The sequence below is a fragment of the Protopterus annectens genome, chromosome 16.part0 (assembly GCF_019279795.1).
Source record: "Protopterus annectens isolate FY-2018-M chromosome 16.part0, PAN1.0, whole genome shotgun sequence".
Classification (NCBI taxonomy): Eukaryota; Metazoa; Chordata; order Ceratodontiformes; family Protopteridae; genus Protopterus; species Protopterus annectens.
The window spans coordinates 326,424,098-326,436,835 of NC_056750.1; the positions used below are offsets into that span (position 1 = coordinate 326,424,098).

Consider the following 12,738-nt stretch of genomic DNA (forward strand, 5'->3'; position numbering starts at 1 on the left):
CTAGATTTTTAGTGAGGATTTAAAAGCATTAAGGGAATCTAAGTAATAGATGTTGGTAGAGCATTCCATAAGTTAGCAATGGAACAGTAGTATAGGCTTCGTCCTGCTCTTTTGTTTGGTTTTGATATGATCAGAAGCTGTTTATTTGTGGACCGTGGATTTCTTGAGGGGGTATAGGGTTGAAAGGTTGACAACAGAGCAGGGAATTTATCTAGGTTGTATATTAACTTGTGAGCCAGAGTTAGTTTGGTGTAATTGAGGTATTGGGAGAATTCATACCAATTGATCATTTTGATAGCTTGGCAATGATCGGTACAGTGTTGTAAGCTACAGGAAAATTTTGCAATTTTGTAGTAGCAGCATTGTAGTTTATTAAATAGGGATGAGTAAAGGTTTATGAAGATAGGAGTGCCACAAAAGAGGGAGGGAAGTAGTAAAGACTTGTCCAGCTTGATTTTTGTGGATCCATCCATGTACTTTTGATGCTTGTAGAGTTTACCTAGTTTAAAGTGAGTTTTTTTTATAGTGTTAAGAAGGTGTTGCCCATAGGAGATTTTATCATCTATTTGTTATACAAAGTAGTTTTGCAGAATGAACAACCTGATTTTCCATTTTATCTTGGGATTAAATTTTAAAATCTTGTGGGGTTGGTTTGGTGGAGAAAAGTAGTTTAGTTTTTTTGGCATTTAGAAGTAATTGAGAGTCATTAAGCCAGGTTTCTATGGATTCAAATGTTTTTTGGGTTATTTTTGTAATTCTTGAAAGTTTTTGGAGGAGGGTATGATTGTTGAGTCGTCCGCATATTGGACAAGTGTGGTCTGAGGGGACGCTAGATGTAAATTGTTTTTGAAAATATTAAAGAGCAGGGGTCCGAGGATAGGCCCTTGGGGTACTCGTATTTTATTTAGTAGATAGGTAGATTGTTTTTGCTGCCATTTCATTGATTGTTGTCTGTTGTGTAAGTAGTTAGCAAACCAGGACAGTGTATTTATTTCTGACAGTTGTTGAAGTAGTTTGGTATATGACACTGTGTCAAACGCTTTGGATAAGTCCAACAGGACTACTGAAGTTATTAGACATGCATCTAAAGCCTTGTTCACAGCTTCTGTGAAGGAGAAGAGGGCAGTGGTGGTGCTATGGAATGGGAGAAAACCAAGTTGTCTTGGGGGGAGTTGGTTGTTGTCTGAGGTGGTTGAGTAGTTGACTATGTATGTACTTTTCTAATATTTTGGAGGGAGGAGAAAGAGTAGAGATTGGTCTATAGTTAGTAAGGTCATTTTTGTTACCACCTTTATGGAGTGGAGTTATAATGCAATTTGTCCAGATTTGTGGGATGGTTCCTTCAGAGATGGATCAGTTTATTAGAATACTGATGGGGTGTAATATTACATCAGCAGCGATTTTCAAGTATTCTGGGTGGAGGTTGTCAGTGGATAGGGAACAGAGTTTTAGTTTTTTTTTTAAGTCTTAGAGTTAGAGAGGTGGGAACATGTTTTAGGGAGAAACTATGGGTTTCTGGTAATGCTTTAGTGGTAGTTTCCTGGAATGCTAGATGATTGGAAGAAGGTTGTATGGTTACTTGCCTAATGTTTGTATTATTAGTGGTGTATGGATTTGAGTTTGTAGGTGGGTCAGGAAAAAGTTTAAGGATGGCATCAAAGTGGGAGTGGAAAGTGTGGGCTATAGGTTGCAGGGTCATGTCAGGGGATGAACATGGATTTTAAGTGGTTCTGGGACTGAGGAGAGAGGATACAGATTTCCAAAAATTCTTGGAGTTGTTTTTATGGGTCAATAGTTTTGAGAAATAGTCTTTTTGTCACTGATGACTAGTTTTTTGGCTTGGTTCCTGAGTTGTTTAGATTCCTTTGTCAGTGTCTTGTTACAACTTTCCAGGCTCTATCTCTACCTAAATGTAGTAGTTTTGTATGTTTAGTTAACCATGAAGCATGACTAATTTTGATTCTTTTTGTTTGTGTAGGGGCAAGAAAGTTAAGGGTATCTAGAAATATTCTGTTAAAATACTTAACGGCTTCATCTAGTTGTAAAGAATATACAGGGCTCCAGTTATGGGCTTTTAGAATGAAGTTAAATTTTGATGGGTTGAACTTAGTGAGGTTTCTGGTTGTTTTGTAGATATGGGGTTTTGGTACCTGGGTTTGGGTTCTATATGTGAAAGTAGGTAGATGATCACACTCGGGGAATCAGACAGGGAGCATGAGTTGGTGAATTTGTGTGGATGTGATACAAGTATCCAGTTGAGGGTTGTTTCAGGATGTTTATTTTGCACTCTGGTGGGGCATGTGATAAGTTTCATGTATTTGTAGAGATTAATGCTATTTCTTGGGGAGTTTAATTCTAGGTTTTGCCAATTTAAGTTTGTATCCCCTAGTATTATAGGTTCAGAGGATATATTGTGTGTTGTCCAGGAGAAGAAAATTTCAAGGGTGGGGATATTTTGCCCCAGTGGAATATATATCGAAGCATTATTGTCATTTATTTGTAGCACTGATATGACTGTTTCAAGACTGTTAAAGGATGGTATGGTTTTGAGGCAAAGATATAATAGTTAATGAGTTGCTATAAACTAGTGCTACTCCACCATCTTTCTTTAGAAGCCTGTTTGTAGTATATATTGTGATCTGGTGGGACTATGTCTATGTTTGATATATGTGGCTTCAGCCAAGTCTCGGTGATGGCAATGATGTCTGGGGAGTATTGCTCTAGCCAGGTATGGAATTATGTGAGCTTGCTGCAAAAGCTACATATATGTGTTGTTGCCAAAATAGGTTTCTAGTAGAGCATGATGAATTTGGGATTGTGGTGGGTCTTATGTTACAAGATAATGGAAAGGAAGGGCCAGGGTTGGGGGTGAATATCACCACTTTGAAATAGCAGTGAGTGACATATGAGGGTTGGAAAGTAACTTTTGTGATATACTTTTGGAAGGCTGAGAGAAAAAGGTTTTGTTTTGTCATTATCAATGGAGAGAACTTTGTGTTTAATGGTATGTGCATGGTTGCAAGTGAATAGTGATGATGAGATGTTAGCATGACTAACTTTGTTTTGGTGTGTTGTTGTGGGAAGAGTGTCAGTTTGCAGTTTGAAGGGATGGTTTAAGTCATGTTTTATGGTATGAGGGGAAGGGAGTTTGGTCAATGTGAGGAGTGTGCTAAGAAGAATGAAAATTAGATGAAGTTTTGCAGATGTTTTCATTTTGCTTTAGAAATTATTATTTCAATTATAGGGAAAGGTGAAGGGTAAACGTTATGTGATTGTTTTTTGCACCAGTAGGAAAATAAGAGGGGAATGTACTTTAGAAAGTGCTGGTTGACTGACTGGGTGGTGAGCTTAAGGACTTTGATTGGCTAATTAATATGTGAGTGTGGCCAGGATAGGTATAAAGCTAATGGAGGATAGGGTGGGTGGGAATAGGGGTAGGGTAGGGGACTGGAATTTGCCTGAGCACAGTGAGAGTGAAAAGAGCAGGCTGGCCTTAATTTCACAAATGTTCCAGTCTACAGAAACAATCAGGAAAGGCAGTAGATACTTTGGACTTCCTTGCTTTGCATACCTTTCTTATTGAAATAAAATAAACATTTTTACCAAGGAGTGTGTGGGATTTAGAAAGACCAGAAATTAAAAGAGAAAGGGTTTAGTAGGAGTAGAAAAATGAGCAGAACTTTCAAATAGTTAAACAGCATACAAAGGGAGACTGCTGTTAGGAAGCACAGGATGGGGGGCAGCTAACTTCCGCAGTGGGGTGCTTTAGTTAAAAAAATGGAATTAAATAAGGGTTAACAGAGGATAAAACATACTTTCTGTATCTTTTGAAAATAACATGGATCCTGGGGTTGCCTGGTTCAGTTAAAGAGCACCGCAGGCCAGTAGTGTGAGCTTGGGGGGATCCAGGGAAAAGTAATTTAAAAGGGAAGCTGAAAAAAAAAAGTAATATTAACACAATATACTACATTTGTTAATAAGAAAAAAATGCAATAGATACACAGATACTAACAGAGGAGTGAAAAAAAAACAACTAGGTAATTTATACAAAGCTAATTAATGCCTCAGTTTGTGATAATGTAACATCTGAGAAAAGTTCTTGCAGCTAACACTTTCGATGGACTAATGCAGCTGCAAATATATCAGTCTGTGTATATAGAAGATAACATGTACAGAGCTAAGCACACATTAGCCAGCACAATACTGTACTTGTTATAAGTAGAGAAATGCAACATAGACTGCTACGTTTTTAAAAACAGATATAGGAATAATAATACACATTACACTATAGATATGGCAAGTGTTATAACAAATATTCTAAACCAACAGATGAGGAAAACTACACACTAATGTCTGGGCAAGTTCTTTTTAAAAATGCAATAATAAAGTGAGCATCAAAGAAATAATATTCCAACAGTAACAATGATCTACACCAGCAACACAGCTCTAACAAGTCTATACTCTAGTGAGTACAGTGCCTGGGCCACATTAATGCTAAGGCTAGGTAAATAGCTTCAAGAGTGCACAGAGATACTACTACGAATACTGTCACTCTTAAAATATAACGTTTAGTTTTCTTTTGAAACATTGGAAAAGGTTTCAATGGCTCAGTCTCTGTATGGGCTTTATTACTAGAAGAACAAGAAGCAGAATCTCCTTCTGTTTGATAGCTCAATTTTTGTTGCACAAACTTTTGTATTTCTTCCTTAGCATATTCTGCATACAAATTTATTTTGAACCTCCAGGAAAGAATTTCTGAAAATAGATAGATATAGAAGCTTGAATCTCATGCCTGCTTCTTGACATTCCCTGATTAGTGGAATACATTTACTCCTCTTCTGCCTGGTGTACAGTGAGTAATCATTTTCCACAAACACTCTACTGTCTCCCTCTTTTAGTACTATCTCCTTCTGCCACCGTTTTGTCAGAATTAACTATTTCTACTGGTAGGATTGTATCTTTACTATTAACCACAATCTAGGCTGCTTTCTAATGGCCAGGTTAGGAGCATACACATAATATGCCCTTTCAATTAACAACTCCTGCTGTGGAATACCAGTCCTGTTGCTTATTTCAGCTTTCATAAAGTTAATATAGTCTGTTCCTTCCAGCTCCTATAATACAGCAGAAAATCTCAGGTTTTCCTTTTGTGCTATGCTCTGTAATTCTATTATTTTTGAGACATCTCTTCTTGAACAGTTTCATACTCAGGTGGCCTTTCCTGAGGAAGGCATGTCAGAGGTTTTTGACACAGACATGGACAAGACTTCTCTTGCATAATCCCAAGCCAAAATCTCTGATATAGTGGAAACTTTGCAGTTTTATCACCTCATCTGAATATCTGTTTAAAGCTTCTTCTATTTGTTCCAGACTTTCATTATTTGAGTTGCTATACTCATTCAGTGTTTTGTTTATTTTAATCAGCAATGAGTACATTTGACTTATTTTTCTCTATATTACTGAAAGCCCTGTCTTGCACTAGAGATGGAGCTTGCACTGCATTTTGCTGAACAGCTGCAGAATTCTTCCCATTCGGTGTTTTTTCTTCACCTTTTGTGACTGATTTTCTTTCAGGTTCTCTAAATTTCTTTATTACTGGCATTTAGGCACTTACTAGCCAGTTGCTGAAATTTACACAAAAAAGACAAGTCCACTGTCTCTTTAATGAGTTTCTGTTTTCACACTGGGAGAGCTGAAATTAAGCTGTTACTCAGTATGCTGCCATCCTCGAAGTTTCTGTAGTATGGACATAGCTGACAAAGACATGGACATGGCTATAGGTTCAGACCTGAGGTGGGAAAACAAATGCTTGTAAGCCTGGGGATCTTTATAAAGCCTATCTGCTTTCAGAACTGAAGATTGTGAATTAAGATTATGGGCAGCATTAAATACATACTTTAAGGCTGGCACTAATGTAGGGATGGAAGTGGAATGAGGCATATCTACTCATAATGTATCATAATATTTATGTATTGCTTTTGTTTACTGGGAAAGTCTGACTGGGGACAAGTCCCATTTTCAGGGGAGGCTCAGAGAAAATACTCAATTTTACAGAATGAGCAGAAGGCAATTTTACAAGAGATACATAATAAATGTTCATATATACATAGACTACTAATGATACTACAGTTAATCCAAAAATAATAAATGTACATACGTGGAACACTAAATGACCACACACAGAATTGTTATGATGTTAATGAACACATGACAGTTAAATGAAGAACACAGTAAAATAATAGCTAAAATCAAGCTTATAAGGCTCTAATTATTTTTGAATAGAATCAGCTGAAAGTATATATCGAGTAGGATACAGTGAAGTAATTATGGGATGAAGATGGTTACAAATTATGAAGGAGTACTGAGGAGGTCCAAGTAAAAGGGAGAGAATGAGAGTAGTATAGAAGGGGTAAATGATACTCATATACTTAGAGATTGTGAGGAAGTATTTGTATTATGCCCAGTTATATAAAAGAGCGGTGAGAGTAAGGGCTAGCAGATGACTATCTGATCTGGGGGAATATCCATCCTTTCCCATAAAAACACCTCATTTATCCTGACAATTAGGGACAGGAAAATCCCTCCAAAGGAGGTAGTGAGGAATTAGTTTCCACTGAATCAGAGATGTGGCCTTAGGATTATGCAGGAGAAACCCTGACCATATCTATGTCAGAAACCTCTGACAAGCCTTCCTCAGGAAAGTCTCTACTGCCATCCTTTTCAGGTCAGGATTTCTAGGCACCAGGATTAACAAACTGTATAGACTTCTTATCTAAGTTAAAAATCATCATGGTGTCTGTTAGAAAGGATGATTCCCATATCTTTTGTTTCTTCTTTAAAGGTTTAACTAAACGCCAATTCTGAGAAAGTACTTCTGCATCATCAAGAGGTCTCTTTCCCCAGCTACTTTGAGCATCTTCTGGAGTGTCTTCCTGACCCAGAAGAGATGTTTTTCCATGTTGAATCAGACACTGGAATGGTCAAAGAGGATGAGGCTGAGGTTCATAGTGATTGAAAGGACTGCACCAGAGGAAGCCACAGAGGTAATTGAGAGGTGTGAGGAACAACAAATGGCCACATCATAGTCACCCACCATCAGCTGAGGCATTGACTGAGCACAGGGAGTCAACTAAGGCTCTTTAGAAAGTATTTTTTTTCTTTCTGGGTACAGCAGGAAATGGACCAGCTAGAGCGGGGTAAATATCCACACTGTGACTGACGAAGATGTTTCAAGTACAGTAAGCTTCGCTGGAGTATGGTCAGAAGACAAGTCATTAAAGTGTTCATAAGCAGCACACTTATACTGTCATACGTATAACAAGGTTCTCCCACAAAGTAATGCATAAGCAGCACACTAAATTCCTGTCAGAAATCCCTTGTTCTAAAACTCAGCCTGACAGAAAAAAAAATAGATAGAAAGTTAAGTTGCTGCACAGTGAACACAAGCACAAATATACCCTGCAAAAGTTGCTGCTTGAAAGCACTTCCCAGCACTAAACTTTAAAATAAAATACACAAAATTTACATGAGTAATACATCTTCTCACAAAAATAGCCACCAGAATAACGTAATGCCAAAAACAGCAGTTCTTGACAGGAAACTTCTGATATTAGAAAGACGCCGGATTTCTTATCTGGGAAGTTCCACTAAAAATCTTTTACAAGAAATAAGCAATAATGTAACATATATGTATATATATATATATATATATATATATATATATATAGATAGATAGATATAGCTATAGATATATAAGCAAGCAATATTCTGTGTGAAAGGGTTCCTCAATGAGTACTTATCTGCTAAAACCGAAGCTTAAGGCCAGCTGATGCTTCTGTGAAGCTTTTGAACTGCGTATTCATTAGGCAGCAAGAAAGTACCTAAGAGTCTGCACTCTGACTTTCCCTTTACAGGGGTGCCTAATCAGCAGTCACAATCACAACCCATATAACGTAAGGGCTACTGCGGCAGTGGAAATGATGAACATACACTGAATCAATAATCACCTTCTCATTTGTAAACCACTACAATTTATTCAAGAATGGAGTTGTTTATACACAAGGGAGATGCCTGCTGAATGGGTACTTGTTAAAGGGAAAGTGTAAACATTAATGATCCACTGGACAAGTACAAATTATTGCTATTATACAAAAGATATTTTAAAAGACCTGTGATACTTTTTAAAACTAAGTCTAATGCATTGTGGAACTTTAGGGGTCTGCCTTCTGTTACTAGTCATGTCTGTTGCAATATATGCCAAATTAAATGAAGTACATTGCCAAACAGTACCTTGTGCTGCTGAAATTGTGGTTTTAATGGAAATATTTTCCATACTTTAAACTTATGTTTTATTATTTCAAAGAAAATATTACATGGGAAAGAATTACATAAAATATGTGGGGTCTTTACAGATCTGGATTTCAGCATGTTCATTTTAAATGTGCAATGTTATGAACTTTTTATCACTCTCATAATAGCAGCAAGCTTTTGTTTGTCTTTCTGCTTAGTTAAACTGATTTTTTGCAGTGGTAACTTTTTAGCAACAATGAAGAGTCATTTAGCTGGTCAGATGGCTGAATTAAAGTGGCTATTGTATATTATGACTAGGGTGATTAGTTTTTTGTGTATAAATATTTGCACTCTTTGTTTTCTATAAAATATGTCTGTGAGATTTCATCATTTATGGTTTCTTATTTTCTCAAAAGGTAATAATGGTAACAGAGTATGTCAGCAAAAGTAAAATAGGTGGACTGAGACTTTTACAGTTCAGTTAGGATTTGGTGAGTGTGGCAAGTAAAATGGATCTAAACAACTGATTTGTGCAAGCAGTCTGGATTTCCCCCACAGAGTTGCCAATAAAGGATTGGCATGTTGTGCAGAATTTTTGGTAAATATTGCAGCTGGCTGTTTTGTAAAATCACAATTAGCACAATAAAAGCTATCATATCCCTTCTGTGTCATTTTGATGGCACTGGAAGCATTAAGACTATGTGTGGCAATGCTAAGGCTTGCCAGTAGGTGAAAGCAATGTGGCAGTGAACGATGTATTATTTCTTCTGTTGTAGAAGCATAAATGGACTGGTCGATGACTGTTTCTTCCAAGACTACGTCAGTACACTGAACTAGTCAGTTGCCAATATCTCAGACATTTTCCCTTCATTAATTCTTATATACCTCTGCCTAAGCCTTGTAAACTTCATTCTTTTTGCAACCTTCATCTCTTGTTGCATGCTATTTCAGGAGCCTGATATCCTTTTTTTGATGAAAACATTTTACCATACCAATGTGATTCACTCCCCAGTTTTACAACATTCTAGTTCTACTGTGCGTGTTTCTCAGAGATACCTTTCCACTTGTAGCAGATGCAGTCATAGGTCTCAACCTGTTAGCACAATAAATATGGACAAAGTCCAAATTAAAGGAGGGGGCAAAGGCCCAAAAATATGGACAGATTTTAAATATTGCTCTAAAAGTTGCTAGAATGACTGGATTTGTGTTACTATGCATTTTCTGAATGATATGAAGTCAAAAATTAAAATGTATGCAATTATGACTTGAGTCCCCAAAGATTTTCCAGCAAAGCACACATTTTATGAGGAACAGACCAAATTAAAGGAGGGGGGGCAAAGGCCCAAAAATATGGATAGATTTTAAATATTGCTCTAAAAGTTGCTAGAATGACTGGATTTGTGTTACTATGCATTTTCTGAATGATATGAAGTCTAAAATTAAAATGTATGCAATTATGACTTGAGTCCCCAAAGATTTTCCAGCAAAACACAAATTTTATGAGGAACAGACCAAAAATATGAGACAAAAATCTGGACATTCTGCAAAAACCTGGACAGTTGAGAGGTATGAGTACAGTACATGTGCTATGTAACTCCATGTCCTTTAGTTATCCCAGCATACATGAAATGTAACGGCATGTATACAGTGTGCATGTCTCTGTTTTTGAGTTGAATGTGCATGCATGCAAGTGATTTGAAGATAGCAAAGTATTAGTTTATCCCAAAGAAAATTGGAAATTCCAGTGGAATCATCATACTAACCAAGGTCCTATTACATTAACTATCAAATAAGACATTGACACACATGCATACATTAAAAGAAAACAAACAATATTAACATTATTTTTCCAACTGCATACAGTCCAATATTACATAAATTGCTTAATTCCTGACTTCAGTAGAACATAAACCTCTGAGTAAACTGGTGTGACCCAAAAAGCAAACATTCAATCATAAAACAACAGAGTAGCACCAGAAACACGGCATCAACTGTATGTAAAAAACATGTTTTAATGAAAAATAAAATTAATAAAACGGTAAGCGCTTTCACACATAGTGCTTCATCAGACATCCATTAATTGTTAAGAACATGTTTAAATACCAACAGTTAAACAATCAACAGCCAATTAAAATGAGAAAACCATTATCTATGCAAATCTCTAGACTAAAGTACAGGTTTTAGAGAGACGTTATCATTGAGACCCGGCTTTTTGAATGCCTGCAGTCTCATGATCCAATGCAATTCCCTCTCCTCAGTAAAATTCTTCACATCCCCACCACGTGGTTCCTTATATACCACTTCCAAAACTTTAAAATTAAATTCATGTGAAAAACCACACTCTAATATATGTCTTGCTAGAGCACTGCTTTTATCACATCTCTTTATACTGTACAGATGTTCACGTATCCTCTCATATAAACAGTGATTGTTTTTTCCTATATAAAACTTACACATACTTTGCCTGTTGCTAGATAAACTAAATTAGATGTTTTACAATCAGCCTGTCCTCTAAAGGAATACCTCTCTTTAGATCTGGGGTGTATAAAAATGTTAGAACTATCTATATATGAACAGAACTTAACAACCACCACAACCAACAGTTCCTTCATATGTTCAATCTACAGTGTCACTCTTATGTTCTCTATAGCATAAGCAACGTTTAAGTGATTTCTTATTTCTATATGTATAAAATTGTCTCTCCCCCACTATCTTAAGATATGCCAGTAAGAACTAATGACAGCACGTATCCATTCAACATCACTAGCATAAGAGATGACTATGGGTAGATGACTCATTAACTATCTTATCATTATGCATGATGATTCTGGAACCTCCCAAAAAATAAGGTTTCACTGCATGTTTCCTAAGCTCATGCACCTCACCCACCATCCTTTTTACTTCATCACATTTATAACCCTTTTCAATAAATTCATCCTGAAGACCAGTTAAATCCTTCGCAAAACCCTCATCAGTGTTGTTCAGACGTGATATCCTCATCCCGTCTCTTAAGGATATTCCTATAGACATGGGGAGGGTGCATACTATTACGTTGCAGAAGAACATTCCTTCTGCAAGGTTTTCTATATAACCTAGTGATAAGATCACCTCTAATATCCTTGAACAAGGAGTCATCTAGAAAAACAATTTCCTCTTTAGAGAAATCATAGATGAACTTCAGGAAGATAGTCGTGGCATGTAGTAAAGACACAAAAAATTTTAGCTGCATCTCGGTGCCCTTCCACAGCACAAAAATATTATCTACAAACCACTTATAAAATACCATGGATCCATGCAACTCATCATTATTCAATATAAATCATTCCTTCCAAAAGGCCATAACCATATTGGCATAGCTATTGGCACATGATGTGCCCATAGCTACACCAATCTTTTGCAAATAGTCTCTTCTTATTCATCTGCATGTATTGTTCCCACAACTTCCATTTATTTAAATATAATTTGCTCCTTCCCTCTTCCAGTTCTTTTATCTCTTTTACAGTATTCAATACTTCAAATACATTCAGTTTAGTCTTTGAGTTCCATTTTTTAGTAATTGCTTTTTTGACAAGCTAAGAGAACATAACTTAATAATGCCTTACTATGTCTAGACAATTCAGATCTTGTATCCAAACTCACAAGAATCATTTCCTTAGATAAATCCATTTCCTCTCCTTGGAGAACTTGTAGAAAATTTTTCTTAAAATCTGACAACTCATACTCCCAAAAAATATGATCCCACTTACCTCTTTTTTTCTCTATCACACTTCCAACAATTGCTAGCTACCTCTGGAAAAATTATTTCCAGTCTGCTTAGGGTATAAAAAGACCTATGCAAACACTTCCAAGCAAAAATCCTAAATCTTCTGGACTTTGTTTCATACTTAGGAGCTATGTATATGTCCTCCCATTGTTTCTTGTACATCACTTATCCAGTCTATCTTACCAATCTCTTCTAATTTTCTCTGATGGATTCTTATAATTATTGTGCAATATTTTATATGCTCTTATAATTATCCCATTTTTAACATCAGCTTCTGTTCTAGATTTGACTAAAAACTCTACCAGAATAAATCTTTCCCTTAGTGCTCTCATATCCATTTCTATTTGTATATACTATATCAGTCCATGGTAGGGAAGGCAGTACTCTCTTACCTACAGTCCAAACTTCTTGGCACCATCCCACTCGGTTACTTTTCCCTCTCTAGTTATTTGTTTCCAATACTTTGCATCCTTTTACAGTTTTCTCCAGTAAATTCCAGATCTGTCTTGCCTATTTTCTATACCCCCTACTTGCAGGGATCAGGGGAAGCTTGTAGTACTTGGCTGCAGCAGCCCCCCCCCCCCGACTCAAAAGATAAAAAAAAGAAATATGCTAACTGTGCAAGTCAACCATTACTTTTAAATTAAAAATAATAGTTGACTTTTTGTTGTGTTCTGGGTCCTCAT

General features: G+C 36.5%; 1 protein-coding gene across 1 annotated transcript in view; it reads right to left on the reverse strand.

Moving 5' to 3' along the window:
• LOC122790592 (centrosome-associated protein 350-like) overlaps positions 1-12,738 on the reverse strand; it is a 541,040-nt gene that overhangs the window by 208,770 nt on the left and 319,532 nt on the right. The window lies entirely within an intron of this gene.